The 25,737-nt window shown below is 47.9% G+C and overlaps 1 protein-coding gene across 4 annotated transcripts in view; it reads right to left on the reverse strand.

Annotated features, from left to right (window-relative positions):
* The window catches only part of sgcg (sarcoglycan, gamma), an 807,130-nt gene that overhangs the window by 133,480 nt on the left and 647,913 nt on the right, over nucleotides 1-25,737 (reverse strand). The gene's annotated exons all lie outside the window — the stretch shown is intronic.

The raw sequence follows: 25,737 nt of genomic DNA on the forward strand, positions 1-25,737 counted from the left end.
CCTATCATTTTTTAAAAGCATGTTTTCATTGAATTTTATATTCGACAATTCAAAAGTTACAAATTACAAAACCGCGCCAGAAAGCAAAAGAATAAAATAAACAACACATATGTTTACAAGCACGTGTCTTCCCCCCCATTGTGGCTGTGACCCCCCCCCCCCTCCTTTGGCCAGCACCCTTACAATCCCCACTATGGCCAGAGCAAGTATTTACAAGTGTCTATTTACAATTTGTTTTGGGTTTGAGCTTGCCCTTGCACCAGTCCCCTGAGGCTTTGTCCCTCGCGTTTTCTTTGCTTGCCTATCCCTCCTCCCCCCTTCCTCCCCCTCCCTGCCCCCTTCCCTCTCCTCCTCACCTTTCCTTTTCTCCTTTGTCCCGTGATTCATCCGTGTCTCCCCCCCCTCGCCTCCAAACCCCACACCCCGCCATCCCACCTTTACTCCGCTGGCTGTTGGCTATGAACAGGTCTTGAAATAAGTTGGTGAACGGCTTCCATGTCCTGTGGAAGCCTACTTCCCACCCATGGGTGGCAAATTTTATTTTCTCTCGCCTGAGAAATTCCACCAGGTCGGACAGCCAGTCTGCAGCCTTGGATGCTGCTGCTGATCGCCAGCCATGCAGGATTCGCCGGCGGGTGATCAGGGAGGCAAAGACTCGGGTTTTGGCCCTCTCCCCATGAAGAGTTCTGGCTGATCTCATACCCTGAAGACTGGCACTTTTGGGCATAGCACCATCTTCACTCCCACAACCCTGGAAATTGTCTCAAAGAAGGTCATACAGTACCAGAACTGTCTGGGCAAGCCAAGAATACGTGGGTGTGGCTGGCTGGGTCTCTCTGGCACCGTTCACATTTGTCTTCCACCTCCAGAAAGAACCCACTCATTTGAGTTCTGGTTAGGTGCGCTCTGTACGCTACCTTCAGCTGCATTAGGCTCAGCCCTACGTACATTCAGGTGAAGTTCGTCCTGTGCAATGCTTCAATCCAGAGTCCTCCCCCTATCTCTAAGCCTACTTCCCCATCCCATTTTTTTCCTTGTATCGTCCAAGAGGGAGTGTACCTCCTCCAGCAGTCGCCTGCACAGGTCTGCACGGTTTCTCTTCCCTGGTCGCCCGCCTCCAGCAGTTCTTCTACTAACAAGTGTCCTGGTATCTGGGGGCACTTCGTTGTTTCCCTGGGGAGGAAGATTTTGACCTGAATGTAGCTCAGGTCATTTCCTCCTGGCAACTGGAACCTCTCCCTGAGTTCCCCCAGGGCTGCTGCTCCATCATCTTTGTACATGTACCTCACCGTCAGAGTCCCCTCAGCTTTTGAAGGTGGCGTCCTTTATTGTGTGAATGAATCTGTGGTTGTTGCAGATGGGAGCTATGGTGGACATTTCGGTTGGGCCGAAGTGTTGCCTCATTTGGTCCCAGTCTGGAGCATGGTTATTACAACTGTACTCCTCGCGTATTTGGCCGGGGTGGGGGATGGGAGAGCATCTGTGGTTAGGGCTCGGAGGGACGTCCCTGTGTCCCCATGCAGGAACTCTCCTCCATCTTCATCCAGTCTGGTCCCGGTTCCTTTGCCCATCCCGCACTCTTTCTGCGGTTGTAGATCGGTAGGTTTGGGAGGGCCAGGCCTACCACATTTATTTTCCTTTGTCGGACCTTCTTTTGGATCCTCAGGTTCTTCCCCCCACCAATCCCCCGTTCAACACAAACTTAGCCATTGTCGAGGGCTGACTAGCTGTCTGTAATAATATATCAGATGATATTTGTGACCAGATTTCAACAATGGGCACTATTACTTCACTAGGACCTTTCTGTGATAGTTTGGTGATTGATTGGTGAATCTTGAAAGGGAAAAAATATGATTGAGGGGGAGGGTTAAAGAGATGGTGCGATGGAGGGAGAGATGGTGGAGAAATAAAAGGCCCGGGAACACGAGAAGCACCGGGGTCCATAATAAGTGCAGATACACACAGATAAAAACAAATTACTACGGATGTTGGAATCTGAAACAAAAACAGAAAATACTGGACAATCTCAGCAGGTTTGACAGCATCTATGGAGAGAAAAGGGAGCTAATGTTTAGAGTCTGGCTGACTCTTTGACAAAGCTAGAGAGAACTGGAAATAGGGTCAGATTGATACTGTGGAGAGTGGGATGGAGAATGACATAGATGTTGAGGACGGCAAGACAAAAATAATGCAAATGGGGGTTATTAAGGCTAAGAAGGGTGCTGACAGTGGCACACGAAGAGATTGGAATGTGTGAATGGGAGATCAAAGGTGAGCAGTGTGTCAAAGGGCAACCAGGAATAGTTGGTCCAATTGGAGTGTGGGGAGGGGAGAACAATATTGAGGGAAAAACAGATCAATGGAAGAAATGAAAATAAATTGATAAGGAATAAAAATGGGGTGAAGATGGAGGAGAGAGTTCACCGTCTGAAGTTTTTGAAGTCAATGTTAAATCCGGAAGACTGCAACATGCCTGAACAGAAGATGAGTGCTGCTCCTCCAGTCTTTCTTTCCATCACATTAATCCAAATGAGGTGTTAAAATAATAAAATGCTGTGAATTGATGGTCAGATTTTCACCCGGTGAATATGTCTTGGTTACATAAAATATATGCTATGTTCATTAAAACCACCAGCATCAGTTTCTGTTACTTTTTATGATTGCTACTTTTACAATTTGAAGGATAGTTCAGGGGTTTATTTTATCTACTGCCGGTCAAGGACCTTGGGCTGGATTGTCCGCATCCCGACAGCAAAATCACGGCCGGCGCAGGGGCGGAGAATCCATTTTCCCGCACGGAATCTGGATTGGCACCGGTTTCCTGATTCTGCGGGCCCTGAAAGCGGCGTACTCGGGGAGTATGCCCCACCACCTCAGGTTATTGCCAGAGGCCCGGCTCCAATATTCTCCGCCATTGACCGGCCGAAGCCCCAATGACGTGGTACTAATGTGGTCCAGCCGGTCGGAATACCCGTGTGGCGGCTGCGGACTCCTGGTCAGGGGCATGCCGATCGGAGGGCAGGGGGGTCCTTATAGGTGGCCCGGGAATGTTTGTGCGGGTGTTGAGAGTCAGGCGCGCGGCCGATCGGGGGGGGGGGGGGGGGGGGGGGGGGGGGGGGTTGTTTTTCAGGTCCAGCTCCACGGTCCAAGTCCCACTGATGGAGAATCCAGCCTTACTTCCCATACCAACTCCGATGAAGTTGTGAGTGGTGACAAATTGCTGCAACTTACTTTCTGCAATTGAGCCTTGAAACAAACATCATTTGACAACAAGCTCTAGATTTAATATACTTTCCCTGGAGCAGTTATTGATGGATATGAGCAGAAGCACCATCACATATTCCAAATGAGTATGGTTCCCTGGATGGAGCAATGCTTGAATGTAAAATATGTAAACATAGAGTAGATTGCTCTTCCCTGCTTAAACTAGGCCTTTCACTCTTTGGAAAATTCATTTAATTTGACAGCGTTGGGGAGCCGAGCTCAATTAACACTGGCACAGATACGGTCATTAACTTGGGATGCTTCAGCATCTTATCACTTTGACTGGGTATGTTCATTCTGCTCTATCACACTGTCAGGTTCAGTAACTCCTCCATAATAACCATTTAAATTTAAACAAAAATATTTATTGAAATGAAAAAAAGGAACTTTCATGTTCACCCTTTCTAATGGTTGTGCATGAATTCTGATTGTTTGCATGTGTTGTACGAAGATTTTTTTCAAATATTTTCCAGTTTTCTGAGTTAGAAAGTGGTATAATTAAATCAACCCACAGGTGGGTTGTAATAATTCTGAAAACAAATAAATACTTAAGCGATATGAAATCCTACATCTTCGAACAAAATCAGAGTTAAAATGTGTTGTGGCAACCTTCCATCTCGTAGGATGATGGTTTGCACCAAAGTTGTCTGCTCTGGGTTAAGCACCACCTGATGTGGCTGTTTTAGGCTAAGGGGCTGGTTTAGCTCACTGGGCTAAATCGCTGGCTTTTAAAGCAGACCAAGCAGGCCAGCAGCATGGTTTGATTCCCGTACCAGCCTCCCCGAACAGGTGCCGGAATGTGGCAACTAGGGGGTTTTCAACTTCATTGAAGCCTACTCGTGACAATAAGCGATTTTCATTTTTTTCATTTTTTCATTCATGTGGCTCAGGAACCCGACTCTGTCATGGCAGTCTCTGCTGCATTTGTTGCAGAGGAAGACAGTGCAGGTTTTGCTGACCTCTGTTTTCTCTGCTCCCTCTTCTCTGCCGCATAACTTTCATTTCCACTCGCCTCTTCTAATGTCCTTCCAAACAGTCAGCCTTCAGAGTTCGCAGCCACCTGCGACTGTCTCCCAGTTGTCAGTATCAATAACCACCATTTTTTTATGTTGCTTGCAGGTGTCCTTGTGACAGAGGTATGGATGTCCAAGGGTTTGTGACCTAGTGACCAGTTCACCTTCCAGAACGTCTTTGGTTATATGTTCGTCATCCATCTGGTGAATGTGGCTGAGTCATTGCATCCGTCTTTGGCTTAGCAATTAGTATCCTCGACCGGTCCAGTTCCCGATGGCGTGTGGTCTCACCCGTCATGAACATAGCGTGGCGGCTGCGGATTCAGTCCGGCACCGCCACAGTCGGGAGAGGGCCGATCCGAGGGCAGGAGTGGTTTCATTCGGGGCTGGGGGTCACTGCAGGGGGGGCGGTCCAGGGCGCGCGAGCAGGCCGAAGGGGGGTACTATTTTTGCAGTCCGGGTCCGTGGGCTGAGTCCACCATGAAGCATGGTGCGGCCGCTACAGGCCACCGCCGTGTGCATGTGCAGCCATGGACCCGGAAATGCTCAGGGCCATATCGGTAGCTAGAGCTGGGAGCTCTACGCTGACTTCCTGTTAGCCCCCAACAAAATGGGGTATCAGTGGCCATTTTGCGCCAGTTTACCTGGTGTAAAACACCACCACTTTCACGCCGGCGTGGGGACTTAGTCTCCCAATCGGTGAATCCAGCCCTGAGTCACTTTTTTGGACCCTGAAGAGTTTCTCACCGGTTTAGCCCACACTTAGAGGGCTGGATTGTCCGATCCCCAATACTGAAATTGCGTTCGGCAACGGGGCACAGAATCCCTGATGACGCTCCAAATCGGGGTGGTGCCGCTTCTGCGATGCTCCACTCGCTGAAAAACGGAGCACTCTAGGATTACGCCGCACGCCTTATCCACGGCCTCAGACCATTGCCTGAAACCCGTCCCGCGATGCCCCATCCCTGACTGGCCGAGTTCCCGACGGCATGGGACACGTGTGGTCTCACCTGTAGTGAACACAGCATGGCGGCTGCGGATTCAATCCAGCGCCGCAAATCAGGGGAGGGCCGGTCAGCGGGCAGAAGGGGCTTCAATTGGGACTGGGGGCACTGCGGGGCGGGGGGGGGGGGGGGGGGGCAGTCCATTTTTGCGGCCCAGGTCCGCGGGCTGCGTCCGCCATGAAGCACAGCGCGGCCATGGACTTGCCAATGCTCCGGACCTTATCGGCAGCTAGAGGTGAAAGCTCTATGCTGCCTCCCTGCAAGCTCCTCCCCCCGGAGCAGGGAATTGGTGGTCATTTTGCTGGCGTAAAACACCACCATTTTCACGCCAGAGTTGGGACTTAGTGTCCCAAAGGAAGAATCAAGCCCAGAATTTTTTATGCACTGGGGAGCTGAACTCAGAGATCTGGCCGCCATTTTGAAAGTGTGCCCCAGTCTTTAAGTGAGCTTGTGGGTCACCCGCACCCCCATCCATGGGCAATGTAAACCCCCCCCCCCCCCCCCCCCCCCCCCACACACACACACACACACACATGGACACTACTCCACACCCCTCAAGTGAGGACACCCTGCTATGGGGTCCCTTGGGGTCCCCCTCTTCATGCATCTCCAAGCCCTCTTACAGCATTCCCTTCCTTCTCAGCCCCCACTCATCACCCGCCCAATCTCGCAGAGGCCCCTACTTACCTGCCCTGCACTCCCCCACCCTTCAAAATACCCCATCCACCTTCATTTCATGGGCATGGCCCCTCTTGCTCCCTGACCATTGGTAGTGCCACCCTGGAACTCGGAACCCTTGCACTTCCACCCTGGCATCCAAGCAGTGCTCTTCTCGGCTTTGCAGTGCCACCCGGGCACCTTGGCAGTTGCAGTGCCAAGGTGCCAGCTGGACAGTTCCATGGTGCCCACTTTCCAGGTGGAGTGCCAGGAAGACACCCTGCACTTAGCCTGACCACTCAGGGGTATCCGGTGGTCCGGGAGACCCCCTCGGGTTGTATGTAGGTTTACAGCATATGTCCGCGAGCATCATTCGGTCCCACCCCAAGGTGTTCTGACTCCGACGTCTCATGGGACTTTGTAGAATCCCAGGAGGCGCGGGACCAGTTGGGAGGCTCACTGGAGGGCTTTCCCGGCATTCTCCGGCCGCGTTACGATGAAGAAAGAGCACAACATGGCCAGAGAATCACGCCCCATGTCTCAGCAGGAATAGAACGAGCAAGAGAGAGATGCAAGGAACAGTAGCGACTGCAGTCTGCAGAGGTAAGAGGTGGTTTTCTGTGCCAGCTACCAGGAATGCTGATGGTAGTTAGCCCACAGATTGGAGAGAAAGAACCCATAATGATGTAAAGATTTGTCTTCCAAAAATCACTGGAGTGGTCCAGAGCGCTGAAAGTTGGTTCAGGAACTCGCGAAAGATTGAGGCAAGGATCCTCAATAGTCACTGGACGTTAGGAGTCAGTGAAACAGGCAGAACTGAGCCCATTGTAGCTAGCTGTGAGGAACAGATGCAACATGGAGTTATTGGTTGTGTTAAGGTATTAATAAGGATGAGCTTTTCTGTAGTTTGGAGTATTAGTTGCTTACTAAGTGAAGTTTAGTTGTTGTTTTTAGTTGATTTGTTACAGTAAAATAAATCTTATTGTGGGATTCCTCTGATTCGCTCACTGGGAATTTAAATATCTTGATTGATTGATTGGTATTTATTGTCACATATACTGAAGTACAGTGAAAAGTATTTTTCTGCGGCCGAGGGAACGTACACAGTATGTACATAGTAGACAAAAGAACAATCAACAGAGAACACTGACAATGGTACATCAACAAATAGTGACACAAATTTTGAAAGTTGCGGTCTATGGGCACTGTAAAATATTGTCGCTCTTGTGGACTACGAATCCAGTGGTTGAGACAAGCGCACTGCAATTTGCCAGAATTAAAATAAACAAGATTTCACTGTTACTTTTGCTGTACTCAATGAAAAGTTAACAGGGCTATGTCTATTGCTGAAGCACTTCTTGAAAGGGAGGGCATGTCTGAGTGCCTTGCAATAGTCAACAAAGGTTAATTTGACGGTGGTAGTTGAGAAATTAGAAATGAAGAAAATGGTAATCCACATAGAGCATGCAGGTTGAGTTAGCTACAATTCAGTTGCAAATGAAGCAACTGGAATTAGAAGCAGAAAGGCAAGGGGCCGGATTCTCCGACTCCCTGCTGGGTGGGAGAATCGCCAGGGGCCGGCGTGAATCCCGCCCCTGCCGGCCGCCGAATCCTCCGGCACCGGAATTGCGGGAATTGCACCGCGCCGGTTGGCGGCCGCTCGCAGTGCCCCCCCCCCCCCCCCCCCCCCCCCCCCCCCGGCGATTCTCCGGCCCACGATGGGCCGAAGTCCCGCTGGTTCTTTGCCAGTCACGCCGGCGTAATTTAGACTAGGTCCCTTACTGGCAGGACCTGGTGGCGTGGGCGGGCTCCAGGGTCCTGGGGGGGGGGGGGCGTGGGGCGATCTGGCCCCGGGGGGTGACCCACGGTGGCCTGGCCTGTGATCGGGGCCCACCGATCGGCCGGCGGGCCTGTGCCATGGGGGCACTCTTTTCCTACGCGTCAGCCGTGTCAGCCTCCACGATGGCCGACGCGTAGGTGAACCCCCCCGCGCATGCGCGGGTTGACGTCAGCAGCTGCTTATGCACCCGGACATGCACGGACCCGCGCCGGCCGGCGGAGTCCCTTCGGCCCCGGCTGGCATGGTGCCAAAGGCCTTTCACGCTAGTCGGCGGGGCACAAACCACTCTGGCGCCGGCCTAGCCCCTGAAGGTGTGGAGGATTCCGCACCTTTGGGGCAGCCCGACGCTGGAGTGGTTCACGCCACTCCATCCCACCGGGACCCCCCGCCCCACCGGGTACGGGAGAATCCTGCCCAAGAAATCTGAAAGAGCAAGAGAAATAAATGGGGACAAAAAGCTTAATTTAAGAAGACAGGAAAAAGAAAGACAGAAAGAGAAATGTGAAAACTTGGACTTGAATGCTCTGAAGACTAAAAGATCAGAGAAACCATGAGTTGAATTGTCCTTCTTTCCCTGGCTCAGTGATAAAAATGGTGTGCAGTTCACTGGCTGCAATGCTGGCTTTTCTCACCATTTTGGCCAGCACTTTGAAGAAAAGAATCTTGGATGCATACCTCAAATTGGCAGTCGGGGCCTGAAAAAGCCGGAATATCAGGTTTCCAAAGATCAGGGCACCTTGTAAAAAAAGTGCTCTGATCACTGGTTAAAAAGAAAACAGGAACCGGCCCCCCTCCTGTGCACATAGATATCACCGCCCCCCCTGCACACAGGCAACCCAGCCCCCACAGGAAACCCACACACACACGGTGAACCTCCCGCCCCACCCCCATAGTCAGGAGAACCACTGCCCCGCCCAGGGACACAGGAGAACCTCATGGAGCTCCCCAGAAGAACCACCGATTTGGCAGTAACCCCTGGCACCCTGTCACTGCCCTCTAGCACCCTGTCTCTACCCACAGGTACCTTGGCACTCTCCCTTGGTACTGCACCTTGACAATTCCTGCTCACACTACCCAACACTCGACAATTGCCCAGGGGGCAGTGCCAGAGGACAGCACAAAGGACAATGTTAGGGTGCTGGGGGTAGTACGGGGGAGTGCCATGTACAGTGCTTTGCTGGCTGTGGCAATGGTGTTCCATGGCCATCCACCCCGATCCCACAGCTCACTTCCTGGCCACCCCCAGTACTCCCCGGCCAGGCAGAAGCCCCCCGGCCAGTGGCACAGCTGTCAGCACACTATGGCAATATTGGACACCTTCCGTAACCCCTCTCTCTCCCTCAGCAGCTGCCACGCCGGTTTCACCATTTTAAAAAACATAAGTGAACTGCGCCGTCGGGAATTCGGCCCATTGGAGGCAGAAAGTCACGTAGGCTCTAAGAATACAAGGTCGGGCCTGCTAATGATATGCAAATGGTATCTACTGTACATGCGTTCTGGGACTCATTGAACACCGCTGTCAAGGTGATGGAGAATTGCGATTTGGCATCAAATCAGTGCCTGCCGCAATATCGGCGTCAAAACCAATTTTCCACCCAATTGCCTTTCCCGATTTCAGCGTCAGCTAACAGAGAATCCCGTTCAGTGTTAAAAAGTTTAACACTGAAATGAAAATGTAATATCAGAGAGAAAAGGGAGATGCTGAATCCAGAGGAATTATCTGACGTCATTGAGGTTGTTTTTGACAAAGTTAACCAGACCCAACTAAGTACACATTTTCTATCCCAGGGCATGGAAAAGCTGTAAAATCTACTTAAAATTAGAAAGTAGTTCTGCTGTAATGTAAGAGGCAAAGTGAAGTCAATAAAGAAACTTTCATTCAGAAGAGTTGGAATTGCAAGAACTCATATGAACTGAATTTTTAAAAATTATAAATGTTTTTTATTGGATATTTGAACAGAGTATATTTGCCGTTACGTACACAGGATATGATGTATGAACTGAATTTTAATCCCAATTGTCATGTGATTGGTTCTGATGGGTCAAGCCTGATAATGCTGCCAAGGCAGACTATTTAAGGTGAAATTTGAAAGGAGAATATTACTTGCATTGTATGCAGAAAGTTAGTTGTTAAGATATTTAAAATGATATATTTCGATAGTCTTGTAGAAAATTATTACTGAAGTGATTTATCATTTTATAAGGGGCTGGTGTTAGGAAAGTGAAGTCTTATAAGATGGTTATGTTTTAAACTGACTCTTCAATTTAATGTTAATGGAATAATGAAGAGAGTCATATGATCTTCTATGAGTTCTGACCAACAATAAGGAGACATGAAATGCATGTCTTAGGTTAACACCTGAAAATGAAGGCAGGTTTTCTTGTTGTTGCAGACTTTATGTCTCAGAGACTCTGAACAGGAATAAAGAGAGTGAGAAAGACAAAGAACAGCAGTAGTTGCAGAGGGAAAAGAGAATCAAGTAGAGTATAAATGCTGACATGGACAGGTTGGGCTGAATGGCCTGTTTTTACGCTGTATATTCTATATAATTCTATGCATATCTTTTGATATATGCAGAGTTATTTTAATAGGTGGCTGCAGGGATGAAAATGTCTATTTTTTATAATCTTAATACACGTTTCTCCCATCAATGGAGGAGGTGGCAAACAGTAAAAACATAACTTTTGATACATATGGAGTGACCTAATTTAATCAAGTAACAATAATGAATTTAATTTTTACTCTATTCTCAGATCACCGAAGCTGAAATATATGCCGATCTGGTGCATTTTTTCTCATTACCATTTTAATTTCCACATCACAAAACACTGAGTTAAATTAACTGATTGATATTTTGTATTTAACCTTTAATAGAGAATGCATTTGCTAAAATAAGTAATTTACAATTATGCATATTACATGTTGATTTGTGGCCAAAACTGCAATGGAGGATTCATTACTTCAATGTGTAATACATAATCGGAAAATCAGAGTTTGTCAGGAGACAAATGGTGCAGTTGATTCATGGTGATAGTGTGCAATGTTTTGGTTACCCAAAGTGGATTAAGTGTAGTAATTTCATGAAAAGCAGCTTGTGCCAGTTACTTCTAATAAACATTGTCCTTTCTTGATATAGTCACGGAACATACTTTCACTCTGCAGTTTGTTTACTCTTCAACAGACTAGTAATATCATTATGCACACCCATATGTATGTTGTTATAGTATCTACCTGTTTTGTAATGTTATAATTGTCATTGTAAGGTTTCCTTAGGAAATCTGGAAAAGGCAAAGAATATCTGCCAAGCTGATGAGGTGCACTGCGGTCTGTAATAATTAATTAACATATTGTGGCATTTTTGGGCTTACTATCGACTTCCTGAACTATCGTAAGCAATCACGATCACAACCCGGATGCGATTTCATGCAGGCTGGACTGAGACACCCCAAGGACCCCCTCCTGACATTTGAGGAGGTGCCACAGACAGTTGCCCCCACATCACATCCTCTCTATGAACCAAGCACAAGCGCAGATGCAGGCAAGTCGGTGAGCAACAGCGTGTCGGCTCAGATGGCAATGCATGGTGGTGAGGGCACATCACACTCAGTTGAAGAGCTGGCAGAGGCAGAGAGTGCCCAGCTTCCTGGCAGGAAGGAATGCTGCAGACCAGGACAATACTGAGTCAGAGGCAGATGATGAGCCTCTGGAATAAACCCAGGCAGCAGATGCTGGATGTCAAGAGGGATGAACGGGGAGATCTGGCGGAGACCCCTTAGAGCCTGTGTGCCATGGTATCTGTTATGGAGAAGTCCTTCCGGAGCATGAGCAGTGCGTTGACCCACAGCTCTGAGTGCACAGCCTCCTCCATTGAGAGAGTGACGACTCTCAGAGGAAGGCAGCTGTAGGAACAGTATCCGAGGTTTCAGAAACTGAAAACCCTCACGCTGGCTGCGACCTCAGCAGGTCGGCTCAGCTGGGCAGCACGGTAGCATAGTGGTTATCACAATTGCTTCAGAGCTCCAGGGTCCCAGGTTCGATTCCCAGCTTGGGTCACTGCCTGTGTGGAGTCTGCACGTTCTCCCCGTGTGTGCGTGGGTTTCCTCCGGGTGCTCCAGTTTCCTCCCACAGTCCAAAGATGTGCAGGTTAGGTGGATTGGACATGCTAAATTGCCCTTAGTGTCCAGAATTTGCCTTAGTGTTGGGCGGGGTTGCTGGGTTGTGGGGATAGGGTTGTGGTTGGGTAGGGTGCTCTTTCCAAGAGCCGGTGCAGACTCGATGGGCCTGCACTGTAAATTCTATGCTATGATAGGTCACTGTCATTCTGAGAGGTGGTCAGGAATCTAGTCTCTTTGCTGGGCGCCCATCCACTAGTGATGAATAGGGAGGTTCAAACCGACCTCATGCTGGCGGACCAGCTGCATGTCAGATCTGTAATCTCATCTCAGGGCAGCCCAATTGAAGGCATCAGCTCCTCCGCCCAAGGAAAGCAGAGAGACATTTTGAGAAGCTGTGGAGATAGGCAGTTTTGGAGACAGGTTTTTGGAAGTGAAGCCTGATCTGGCAACAATTGATTTTTAGATCTGAAGAAAAGACATTTTTTTCCCCTTGTAGGATAGTTTAAGAAAGAGGAGTGGTAGTATGACAATACGTGAGGCACGCTCTGGAGGATATTGCAGTACTCCCCTCAATAGGTCCAGGCAGTGGAACCTCATCTTGAGCAGTTCAATGTTCCTTTCAATTACTGCCCTTGTAGAGGTATAACGTCTATTGTACCTCTCCTCCAGTTCTGTCCTTGGATGTCTGAGTGGTGTCATGAGCCACTTTTTCAGGTGCCTTCGTCACCTAGGAGCCAGCCATCCAAATGCACTGAAGCAACGATGAGCCTTGATACCTTTGAGTGTCACAGGAGGCATGCATCATGGGAGCTGCCAGCGGACCTGACTCAGAATCTGTGCCTTGTGATCTGGATGTTCATGGAGTAGAAGCCCTTTCTATTGATGAAGGCACCTGGCTCACCCACTGGCTCCTTTATGGCCATGTGTATGCAGTCTGTGACACACTGGATGCAGGGAAATCCAGAAATGCCTCGGCCTTGCTCAACATGACTGGTTTCATTGATCCGGAAATGAATGAAGTTCATGACCCACCTGTACAGAATCTCAGTAAACAGCTTGACGTAGATTCGAAAACATAACATAGGTCTCCCACTGACATTTCGGAAGGAGACCATTCAGCCCAAAAAGTCTGCACAGACCCTCTGAAAGAGCACCATACCTAGGTCCACACCCCCACCCCAACCCCATCATTCCATGTAACCTTTTGGACGCTAAGGGGCAATTTAGCATGGCCAATTCACCTAATCTGCACATTTTTGGACTGTGGGAGGAAACAGGAGCACCCGGAAGAAACTCATGCAAACATGGAGAAAATGTACAAACACCACACAGTCATCCAAGGCTGGAATTTAACCACTGTGCCACCCGCAGTTTAAAAAGAACTAGAGACGCAAATGTTCAGGTCTGCTGTTACCTTATTGCCATTGGCATATGATGGCTAACAACTCAGTTTGAGGTGATTTCTGCCCTCCCTTCAGCGGAGCAGACAATCCCTATTTGCTGGAATACAGATGGCACAGGAACAAACCCTGAAAGATGCAGAGCCTCCAAGGAGGCTTGGAAACCAAATGGCTGGATTGTTCTGCCCCGCCCACCACAAGAACACCATGGGCGAGACACCGACAATGGAAAAATCCATTGACTCGGATGGGATTCTCCGGTCGCTGGGGTGAACCCGGCCGGGGAATCCCGCCCAAAGAGTCCTCCAAAAAACAAAGGAAATGTAATGAACTGTCATAAAACCACCAACAAGTAACTCCTACCTACTCACATCGTCATGGTCAACTTTTATTCTGTCCTAGATGAAGTTTCAATTAAACACAGGACGGCTGCCTGGCCATAATAATAATAATCACTTATTGTCACAAGTCGAAAATAAAAATAACCTTTATTGTCACAAGTAGGCTTACATTGCAATGAAGTTACTGTGAAAAGCCTCTAGTCGCCACATTCCGGCGTCTGTTCAGAGAGGCAGGTAAGGGAATTGAACTCACACTGCTGCCTTGTTCTGCATTACAAGCCAGCTATTTAGCCCAGTGTGCTAAACTAGCCCTAAAATGTAGCGTGGTGAAACCACCTAGCCTGCACATCTTTGGGTTGTGGGGGCGAAACCCATGCAAACACGGGGAGAATGTGCAAACTCCACACGGGCAGTGACCCAGAGCTGGGATCGAACCTGGGACCTCGGCGCCGTGAGGCAGCAGGGCTAATCGACTGCGCCACCTTGCTGCCTGTGCCGGCCATGTGCCGACCTCTAAATTACACGGCCTTTTTAAAGGGCCTAATTTCCCATTTAATTGTCAGCAGGTGTGCTTATGACTCCCGCTTGGGCACGCCGACCGTAATGTGGTGTAATGGTCTGATGAGCACGATTTCACTCAAGTTCGGGGGGTCGGCCACACGCCCGTTGCTACAGTGTAAAACTATGGCCCATGTGCTGCATGAAGAGATTTTGTTTTTGGCTGTCTCTCTGCAGAAAGCAGGGCCATAGCAGCCAATATAAATGCTCTATGCAGAGTGAAGCAGTACCGTTACCAGCCGTGGCTGGGCTGTGTGCTCAGTATGCAATAAAACCCAACAATGAACTTTCAGAGTGGCTGAATTATCACAACTTTCCAAATCTGCGCCCATGCAGTTATTCATCTTTGGCCGCAGTGCTGTTGAATATACAAGTAATGTCATATTATAAAGAAGATTTAATAGTTTTTAATAAAGACCGCAAATTACTTTTCATAATAGGAAGTTTTGGATACACTGGGGGGAGGATTATCATAGTACACCACCACTTTTAAGATCAGTAAGAATCTCCCCTTAATAAAGGGCCTGTGCCCTATACAAGCATGTTTACCATTTCAATAAGTCACTGTCAGGCAAAATTAACTCAGGATGGCCCGAAAAATGTATCTAATTCACTTCAGGACTACATTTAAACTCAAAAGTAGAATGATAAATAATGTAGTTCTGTAATACAATAACATCATGTTCGCTTTCTTTTATTATCAGCAGTAACAAAATAAGATCTAATGATAAATTGAAATTTGTTTCAGTGGAGATGTCAGCGTGTGCAATGGAGCACTTTAACTTATTTTGCTTGCTGTCGAAATAAAGCCCTCATAGATTGATTGGGTCACTGTCTGTGCGGAGTCTGCATGTTCTCCCCGTGTCTGCATATGTTTCCTCCGGGAGCTCTGGTTTCCTCCCACAGTCCAAAGATATGCAGATTAGGGGGATTGGCCATGCTAAATTGCCTTTAGTGTCCAAAACGGTTGTGTGGGGTTACGGAGTAGGGCGGAGATGCGAATTTGGGTAGGTGCTCTTTCCAAGGGCTGGTGCACTCGATGGGCCGAATGCCCTCCTTCTGCACTGTAAATTCTATGATTCTATGATTATCGTTCAGGGAAAAGCACCTCAGTGTCTTCTCAGCTATACCCAAATAAATTCTCCCTGTCATCCACTTGAAAACAAGTTTGAAACTATCCTAATTATTTGATGCTGGATTCTATCAGTTAAACAGAGGAAACCTTTACTCTAATGACCTTGGCTAATTTGAAACAGGTCTAAGAAGTCAAGGTTAAACATTTTATGAGCTGCATGGTGGCGCAGTAGTGAGCATTGCGGCCTCACAGCGCCAAGGTCCCAGGTTCAATCCCGGCTCTGGGTCACTCTCTGTGTGGAGTTTGCACATTCTCCCCGTGTTTGCATGGGTTTCGCCCCCACAACCCAAAGATGTGCAGGCTAAGTAGATTGGCCACGCTAAATTGCCCCTTAATTGGAAAAAATGAATTGGGTACTCTAAATTTATTTAAAAAAAGGTTCAACATTTTGGCGCAAAGTGCCATCCAGTCCAGAGGCAGAATACTACAGATATTGTGAGATAGAAACAGAAAATGCTGGGGAAAAACCTCAGAAGGTTAGACAGCATCAGTGTAGAGAGTGAAACAGAGTTAACCTTTCAGATTTGTGACCTTTCATGAGAACTGGGAAAAGTTACAGATGTAAAACGTTGTGAGAAAGGGTTGGGTGGGGCACACACAAATGGAAGGTCTGTGATGTGTTGGAGGATAGGAAAGGTTGAATTACAGAAAAGTTAGTTCTCCAGAGCCAAAGGGGATTAAGATGCAGCAAGAAAAGAAACAAAAGATGTGCCAAGAGCAGGTCCTGCTGACTGAACGAAAACTACCAGAACAAACAAAGGAAGCAAAAAGTGTCTGAAATTGGTGAACTCAATGTTGAGTCCAGAAGGCTGTAAAGTGCCTAATTGAAAGATGAGAGGTGCTGCTCCTCAAGCTTACATTAAGCCTCACTGGAACATTGCAGCAGGCAGAGGATCAAAATGTCAGCCTGAGAACAAGGTGGAGCATTAAAAGGCTACGTTTGCTGCCAATACCATGCAGGTGTATTTGTATGCACAGCCACCATCTTTATATGGGGCAATGTGTAGCTGGGTGCAAGTGTGCTGCACTGGCCCTGGAATTGCAAATATTACAGCACGGCAGTCCCATAGTTTCTGTATCCCATTTGATTTCCATCATATATTTTTTTGGGAGGGCCACAAATAATCCAGCACGAGTTGAAGTATAGAAAGAATTAACATTTATTTACAATAACCTATCTATATACGCAGCAGCAGCTCCCTTGCTGCTCACTCCTCTCTAGTTGGTTCCAAACTGGCCAGCTTTAATTATGCAGAGAATCTGCTAATGATTTCTCCGCCACCCTCATTGGGGAAGCTCATACTCCCAAAGGATTGTGGGATTGCCATTAGTCCCCAGCCAGTGGTAAGCAGGCAGGTTATAACATATTTCTTGTCCTCCCCCCCCATTCTCTTGGGAAGGTACTTTATCCCCTCCCCCGCCCCCAATAAACTACGTTGCCATAGCAACATATCTCAGTGGTGTGGAAGGGATGTGGTGTAATTAAGCATATATTCCATCATTACCCTGCCTGTTGGTGCTTAAATGTGCTGTCCTGAGAGAAATAAGACCTGGAGCTGCAAACGGAGTTGTCACCATCACCAGGTGAATCAAAAAACTCCCCTTCCCTCCCCACTCTGCAAACACCGGGGAGGCTGTGTCCTGACTGCCCCCTCAGGGTTCAGGAACTGAAACAACGGCTTCAGGGATCAGAAGCCTCCACTCCTCCCTTCTTTCCCCCCCTCTCCCCCCCGCTTCCCCCTCTTTTTCCCCTCTTCCCCCTTCTCCCCTCCTTTCCCCCCTCTTTTCCCCTCCCCTCTTCCCCCCCTCTTTCCCCCCTCTTTCCCCCCCTCTTTCCCCCCCTCTTTTCCCCCCCTCTTTCCCCTCCCTCCTCCCTCCCCCTCCCCCTCCCCCTCCCCCTCCCCTCCCCTCCCCCCTGCCCCCCCTCATCTCCCCCCTGCCCCCCCTCATCTCCCCCCTGCCCCCCCTCCTCATCCACCCACCCCTCATCCTCCCCCCCCCCCATCCCCTCCATCCCAATTCCTGGAATCAAAAGCCTTTCATGTGGGGACGTCCAAGGGGCTCAGTAACTGGGTGCACAGCTTCCAACTGGCATGGTGTCTGCTGTGAATGATGGCACAGGATTTTGTGCCTGTGCAGGCAGGTATCAGCAGCCATCTTGAATGGCCACCTTGCGTTTAGCAGGAGACACAGTGGAATTAAAATGACAAGTCACTGGAAGCTTGGTGTCACGCTTGCGGCAGAGCCATAAAGAGGTCATGCAACATGCTTTTGGTCTGCCCAGTTAATAATCTTTATTGTCACAAGTAGGCTTACATTAACACTGCAATGAAGTTACTGCGAAAAGCCCCTAGTCGCCACACTCCAGTGCCTGTCTGGATACACAGAGGGAGAATTCAGAATGTCCAATTCACCTAACAAGCATGTCTTTGGCACTTGTGCAAGGAAACTAGAGCATCCGGAGGAAACCCAGTCAGACACAGGAACAGCGTGCAGATTCTGCACTGGCAGTGAACCAAGCCAGGAATTGAACCTGGGACCCTGGAGCTGTGAAGCAACAGTGCTAAACACTGTGCTACCATGTCGCCCAGTGGGGAGACCAAATTATGAACAGTAAATAGAGTAGACTAGATTTCAAGAAGTATACATATATCACTGCTTCACCTGGAGGGAGTATTCGAGACCTTGGACGGTGAGGAGAGAGGAGGTAAAGGAGCATGTTGCATAGCAAGGTATCGTCGGGACGGGTTGGTGTGCTGGAGGTGACTGAGGATTTGGTCAGGACATCACAGAGGGAGTGTTCCCTTCAGAATGTTGAAAGAGTAGGGGAGAGGAAGATGTGCTTGGTGGTGGTGGATGGACATCTATGAGGTAGGAAACTGTGGAGGGAAGATCACTGCAAGGGAAGAGGCCAATGACTGTCCTGGGAACAATGACTTGATGTTGTGGCATCCTGGTCTAGGAAATGTAGGAGGAAGATTCGCAGAGTTATCACTCAGAATCCACAAGGTAGAGGTCAGTTCACCAGACAGAAACCCTCTCTTGTCCGCTGGTTTGGCAACAATGTCAGGGGTAGGGAGAAAAGAAGTCTGGCATGTTGAGACAGAGACATGTTAGAGTAAGTAAGGGGTGCAGAGAAATTGAGGTGGGATGGTGTCATGCTATCCAGTGTGTCATGTGAGGTAACAGTACAGTTGAGCTAGCAATCTTGCTTTTTTTTATAGAGATGAACTCTGGGTGGGATTTCTATGATATAGCGTTAACTAGAGTTCTAGTTGCATCCTAAAACACTGATTTTAATGTATTCATGCAACCCTTTCTACTTGTAGTGGGCATCTGTCCTAAATTTAAAAAAATATGTGGTTAAAATGGTGGCAGGTGTTAGAAAAGTGCACAACCAGTATTTCTACTCTGCACAAAGTCTTTCTCACAGTGGCCTGGTTAAAATTGGGCCAGTTTGTTCATACTAAAAAAAAAGTTAAATATTAAATGTTTAACTACGGATCCCCACAACAATCCCCGCCCCATGAGAGGCATGTGAGGGAGGGGCAGTTTAATTGGGTGGGAAGATATGGGATGGAGAGCCCATCATCGTCCCGATTTTCCCCACTCCGATTAAGTCAGGCCAGGGAAGATTGAGGCCAATCATCCCGCCCCCAACACCAACTGAGGCCCTAAAGTGGCTAATGGGAGGTCTCTTCCTGCCATGGTGAAACCATGAAGGATGACTCCCAGCTACGTCCTGGCATTTGCCATGCGGTGTTAAGGAATGGGACCCTCCCGATCAGGCACCCTGTGCTCCATGAAGGGCCACCACTCTCTTCGCCTGCCCTCCTCATTGACATTCCCTACCCCTCAATGGGCTCTACCTTCTTGGTCCTGTGAACCCACCTCAATTGTTGCTGCTTTTTCAGTGCCTGCACCAGTCGCAGCAGTGGCCTCCAATCCTAGTAGCACTGCTGGGACCCAGGAACTGCCAGCCACCTTATTGGCTGGCAGCTCTTGGAAGCAGGATCTTAGCCTTTAATGGCCCAGGGAATTGACTGCAGGCAGTCAGCAGGCTGATGGGTATTCCCTCAGAACTCATGGAAATGGTCACAAAGGAGTTGTCACCAGCTTTATGATTGGTTGATGGGGTCAGCATCATGGCCATTATATTTAGCCTCATCTGTTCAGCTTCTGCCCATCATAGAGGAGGTGGTGGCCTATCTGTGTTTACCCTGGATGAGTAATCTAGAGATCCATGCTCTGTGGACCTGAATTAAAATCCCATCACAGCAGATGGTGGAATCTATATTCAACAAAAATCTGATCGAGTCCATGAAACACTATCAAAGGTAAAATCCCACTTGGTTCACTAATATCTAAACTTGGTGGAAGGAAATCCGCTGTCCTTATCTGGTCTGGCCAACTTGTGTGACTCCAGGTCCACAGCAATGTTATTGACTCTTAAATGACTCTTAAATGCCCTTGAGCAAGCAACCCAGTTGTATCCAACCTCGACAAAGTAACTTTGGGTGTCCCTATACCCCATGGATTGCAGTGGATCAAGATGGAAGCGCACCACTACCTTCTTAAGGGCAATTAGGAATGGGCAATAAATGCTGGCCAAGTCAGCAAAGCCGACATCCTGCAAATGAATTTGAAAAATACACCAAGGCAAGCAAGCAGTTAAGTTTCGACTTGACACTGGAGAAGGTCTTTTAACTGATGAATAGTATTTGAATGATTCAGTTTCCCAGGATAAACACTGACCACATTAATAATAATACAAACCTGTCGGGCTGAAAAGAAAATTGGCAAATGCGACAGACTTTGGATGTGTCCTTTTTCATAGTTTTCTTGTAGCATGTATTTTGTATCTGTAACTTTACTGGGTCACCTTGGGCAGTATGCATCACTTGGTACTCAGTTGTGAATAACTGTATGGAATTATGCTCAAGGTTATATGCAAGGGAACGTTCTATTTTACGAATCATTTCTGAGAAATGCCTCTTACAATTAATACAGCTTGGGGCCTGTATTGCTTCTTTAAATCTTGCAATTTTAAAACTCAACAAATATATATACTTTATTGGTGCCTGTCATTTTAGTGCAGCTTTCAATAAAACTGATGATTGTTTTCCAATTTTATTTAAGTTGTCGTTCATCTAATGCTGCTATGAATATTGTGAAAACATCAAATTTGTCCTGCTTAATATACTGCACATCCAATTCAAAAAAAGAATGAGAGCAAGAAATGTGGCGCTCACTTCTGCTCAATATTCATGTTACAATTCTGCTTTGTCTCTTAACTCTAAAAATGCCCATGAGTTCAGGAAATGTTCTGATTCCCTGCGCTTGCCTAATTTGTTTATGTGTTTCCTTTCATGTGCTGAAAAATATAATACTACAGAAATTAAACTATTTGAACATAGAAATAGCTACGTTATTATTATAACCTTAGATTCTATCAAACGTTTCATTTTATAAATTAAAAAGTAGATCTTTACATAATCAGCAATCTTTCCCTTTGTTCACAATGTCTGTCAGTCCACTGCATCTAAGCAACTTGTCCTTGGAGACTGGGTGAGGTGGGGTATACTAAAGCCCCTCAGAAGGATAAAATGCCATTATAAGGGGTCTCCTAATGGCCGTGATTTGCATGGGATATGGTATCAATTACAGTAATTTACTCAAAAACCATTCCTCATGCATAAACCAGACAATAAATGCATGCTAATTGACCATGAGGCATTGCTGGAACCATTTAAGATAGGCACATTCCAACAATGGTTACTGGATACTGATCAAGAACCCGAATTGGTACTGTTTTGTTTTGTTTTCCATAGCTCACAGGCACTGACCCCAACTGTTTTGCTCCAATAGTTTCCTGGATGAAACAAGTTAACAGACCACAGCCTAGGGATCTAATCTGGAACATCCTTCTCGCCATGCTTCAGTATTGCACCATTTAGTGCACAAATCTAATGAGACACTTTGTATTTTCATATTCTACTGTGATTGGAATTCAAATCAACATGTGACACGACAGGAAGGTATCCATATTATTCGCAATTCATTTAATCTCCATTGTCACGATTGAGAGTACTCAGATCACAGAGGCTTTGAAGTTGACATACATTTAACATTCGGGAAACAGTATGGCAACGCCTGTTCTTTCATCTTTAAATCAGAATCTTGGGCAATGTCATTGTGGAAACTGAGTTCCATACTGCACATTCAGTGAAGTTATGGTGCCAAAACAGAAACAATTTCAAGGGAGTTTTGGGCCAAAGACTTTGCCTCAACTACTCACCACAAGAACACAAGAAATATGAGCAGGAGTCGACCATGTGGTCTGTCGAGCCTGACCCACCCACAAGTTAATATTATCATGGCTCATCTGAGGTTTCAATGACAATTCCTGCCTATTCCCCATATTCCTTGATTTCCTGAAGGGTCAAAAATCTGTCTATCCCAGCCTTAAATGCATTCAACGATTGAGCATCAAAATGAATTCCACAGCTGTATGAACCTCTATGCCCAATTCTTTTTTTTTAAATTTAGAGTACCCAATTTTTTTTTTCCCAATTATGGGGCAATTTAGCGTGGCCAATCCACCTAACCGGCACATTTTGGGTTGTGGTGGTGAAATCCACGCAGTCACGGGAGAATGTGCAAACTCCACACGGACAGTGACCCAGGGCCGGGATTCGAACCCGGGTCCTCAGTGCCGCAGTCCCAATGCTAACCACTGTACCAAGTGCTGCCCCCCCCCGCCCCGCCCCGCCCTGTGCCCAATTTTAAAACTCTTGCAGTTCGACTTTGAACGTAACCCTGAAATTGTCAGAAACTAACATTAAACTGTGGCATTCATAGAATCCCTTTAGTGCAGAAGGAGGCCATTTGGCCCATCGAGTCTGCACCGATCCTCTGAAAGAGCACCGTACCTAGGTGCAATCCCCCATCCCATCCCCATAACCTAATCTCGGGGCAATTTAGCATAGTTAATCCACCTAACCTGCACATCTTTAGACAGGTTGGAAACCAGAGCACCCGGAGGAGACCCACACAGACATGGGAATAATGTACAATTTCCACACAGTCACCCGAGGTCGGAATCAAACCTGGGTGTCTGGCGCTGTGGGGGCAGCAGTGCTTGCCATTGTTACACTGTGCCGCATTGAAATCATACAATTTATGTATCACTCTGGTTACAAAGAGGGGTCCTACTGGTGTCCTGATTTTATTGAGAGCTGGAAACAGAACAGAACAAAGAGCAAAAGAACAAAGAACAATACAGCACTGGAACAGGCCCTTCAGCCCTCCCAGCTTGAACCGGGCATGATAGCACCCTAGGCCAAAATCCTCAACACGTCTGAGAGCCATATCCCTCTCTACCCATCCGATCCATGTATTTGTCGAGACGCCTTTTGAACACCTTTAATGTATCTGTTTCCGGGTCCGGTCAGAGTATTTTAGTCTGTGCAGGGGGACAAGGCAGCAGTGCCAACTCTCCCCACTACTGTTTGCCCTGGCCATTGAACCTTTGGCAATGGCACTAAAGACATTGAATATTTGGCGGGGGATAGTGAAAGGGGAGGTGGAGAATAGGGTCTTGCTCTATGCAGACGATTTGCTCCTGTATATAACAGACCCGTTGGGAGGGGGGATTGAAGGAATTATGGGAATACTGGAGGAATTTGGCCAGTTCTCCGATTACAAACTAAACATGAGCAAGAGCAAAGTCTTCTCGATCCAGACAAGGGGGCAGGAAAGTAGACTGAGAGAGATGCCGTTCAAAGTGGTGGGAAGGAGTTTTAGGTATTTGGGGATTCAGGTGGCAAGGGACTGGGGGTAGCTTCATAAACTAAATTTGGGCAGGGTGACTGAGCAAATGAAAGGGGACTTCCTCAGGTGGGACGTGCTCCCGCTATCATTGGCGGGGAGGGTACAGACTGTGAAAATGACAGTCCTCTCAAGATTGCTGTTTGTGTTTCAGTGTCTCCCAATCTTTATCCCCAAGGTATTTTTTAGGAAATTGAATGCAGTGATCTCGGGTTTTATACGGGCTGGGAAAGCATCGAGGGATAAGAAGGTCCTTTTTTAGCGGGAGCGCGGGGAGGGAGGCTTGACCCTTCCGAACTTTATTAACTAGTACTGGGCAGCTAATATTTCAATGGTTAGGAAGTGGGCAGTGGGGGAGGGGTCGGTGTGGGGGCGAGGGGAGGCGGCATCTTGTAAGGGCACGAATCTAGAGGCTCTGTTAACGGCACCTCTGCCATTCTCGCCGGCTCGATACTTCACAGGCCCAGTGGTAGTGGCAGCCCTGATATTGTGGGGGCATTTGAGGCAGCACATGAGACTGGAGGTGGCGTCGGTGTGGTAACTGATCTATGACAACCACCGGTTCGTCCGGTGGGGCTGGACGGGGGATTTAGGAGGTGGCAGCGGGCAGAGATTGAGAGATTTGGAGATCTCTTCATTGTGGAGGGGTTCCCGAGCCTGGAGGACCAAGAGCAGGAGTTTGAATTTCCGGGTAGAACGGATTTCGGTACCTGCAGGTACAAAACTTTTTCCGGAGGCAAGTCCCAAGCTTCCCTCGTCACCCTCTAAGGGGGCTACAGGATAAGGTGGTGTCTAAAACAGGGGTTGGGAAGATGGGGTTCTTGGAAATATATAAGGAATTGATGGACTGGGAAGGGGTCCCAATCGGGGAGGTGAAGAGGAAGTGGGAGGACGAGTTGGGATGGGAGTTGGAAGTCTGGCTATGGGAGAAGGCCCTGAAAAGAGTCAATGCACCTCGCTGTGTACCAGACTTAGCCTGATCCAGTTCCAGGTGGTCCACAGGGCTCATATGACTGTGGTCTGGATGAGTAGGTTTTTTGAGGAGGTGGAGGACAGGTGTGGGAGGTGCGGGGGAAGTCCGGCGAATCATGTTCATATGTTCTGGGCTTATCCGAAGCTGAGGGGATTTTGCCAGGGATTCTCAGATGTCATGTCAGAGGTCCTGGAAGGGAGGGTGACTCTGAGTCCAGAGGTAGCAATATTTGGAGTGTCGGAAGATCCGGGAGCCCCGGAGGGGAGAAAGGGCGATGTTTTGACCTTTGCCTCCTCGGTAGTCCGAAGACGGATTTTGCTGGAATGGAGGGACTTGGAGCCTCCAAAGTTGGGGGTGTGGGTCAGTGACATGGCAGAGTTTCTCAGGCTAGAAAAGATTAAGTTCACTTTAAGGGGTTCATTACAGGGGTTCGCTCGGAGGTGGCAGCCATTCATGACTTCTTTAAGGAAAACTGACCATCAGCAGAAAGGGGGTGGGGATAGGGAGGGGGAGGAAGGGGAGGCATGGCAATGAAAAATAGGGACAGGGAATCTAAGGTATGGGTAGCTAGGATTTAGGGCGGGGGGAAGTTGGGTGTGTTACTGTGGGTTTTTGCGTGTGTTGGACCGCTCTGTTGATTGGAATGTTAATATATTGAAATGCCAAAATTATAAATGCCTCAATAAAATGATTTCTAAAACAAAAATGTATCTGCTTCCACAACCTTCCCTGGCAACACGTTCCAGGCACTCACCACCCTCTGTGTACAAAACGTGCCTCACACATCTCCTCTAAACTTTGCCCCATGGACCTTAAATCTATGCTGCTTGGTGACTGACCTCTCCACCCTGGGAAAGAGTGCCTGCCCATCCAATCTATCCATGTCCCTCATAATCTTGTAGACCTTATTCTAATGAAAACAGTCAGAGTCTATTCAGCCTCTCCGCATAGCTAACACTCTCCAGACCAGGCAAAACCTGATAAACCTCCTCTGCACCCTCTCCAAAGCTTCCACATCCTTCTGGTAGTGTGGCGACCAGATATTCCACGTGCGGCCTAACCAAGGTTCTATACAACTGTAGCATGATTTGCCAGTTTTTATACTCAATGCCCCATCCAATGAAGGCAAGTTTTCTGTATGCTTTCTTGACTATCTTGTCGACTTGTGTTGCCACTTTCAAAGATCTGTGGACCTTTACGCCTAGATCTCTCTGACTTTCTATATTCCTAAGAATTTTGCCATTTACAGTATATTTCCCCTCTATGTTAGACATACCAAAATGCATTACCTCACATTTGTCTGGATTAAACTCCATTTGACGTTCCTCTCCCCAAGTCTCCAACCTATCTATGTCCTGCTGTATCCTCTGACAATCCTCAACACTATCTGCCACTCCACCAACCTTGGTGTCATCTGCAAACTTACTAATCAGACCAGCTACATTTTCCTCCAAATCGTTTATGTATACTACAAACAACATGTGCAATGACGAAAGCGGGTGATAAATCTCTTCACTATAAACACACACATGCACATTTTCTTCGGACCAGATTGGTCGGGCAGCACGGTGGGGCAGTGGGTTAGCCCTGCTGCCTCACGGCGCCG

Source organism: Scyliorhinus canicula, chromosome 14 (assembly GCF_902713615.1).
Source record: "Scyliorhinus canicula chromosome 14, sScyCan1.1, whole genome shotgun sequence".
In the NCBI taxonomy this organism is placed as follows: domain Eukaryota; kingdom Metazoa; phylum Chordata; class Chondrichthyes; order Carcharhiniformes; family Scyliorhinidae; genus Scyliorhinus; species Scyliorhinus canicula.